Source organism: Egretta garzetta, unplaced genomic scaffold, assembly GCF_000687185.1.
Source record: "Egretta garzetta isolate BGI_Z169 unplaced genomic scaffold, ASM68718v1 scaffold703, whole genome shotgun sequence".
Taxonomy (NCBI): domain Eukaryota; kingdom Metazoa; phylum Chordata; class Aves; order Pelecaniformes; family Ardeidae; genus Egretta; species Egretta garzetta.
In genome coordinates, this window is record NW_009259048.1 from 169,057 (window position 1) to 169,307 (window position 251).

Genomic DNA, 251 nt, shown 5'->3' on the forward strand with positions numbered 1-251 from the left:
GGGGCTTTTTTTTTTTTTTTTAAAAAAGTTTTAAAAAAAAAAAAAAAAAAAAAAAAAAAAAAGGCCAGCAGAAAATTCCGTCAGTCAGGAATCGTCTTTGTGGAAAGCAGACATAAAATCCTGATTTTTTTAAAAAAAAAAAAAAAAATTCAAATTATTTTTTTCACAGCTCGGGGCTGAGAACTTGCTAAGGGTATTTATAAAATATATAAATGTTAGGAAAAAGTGAACACGCACCGGCGGCGCTGCCC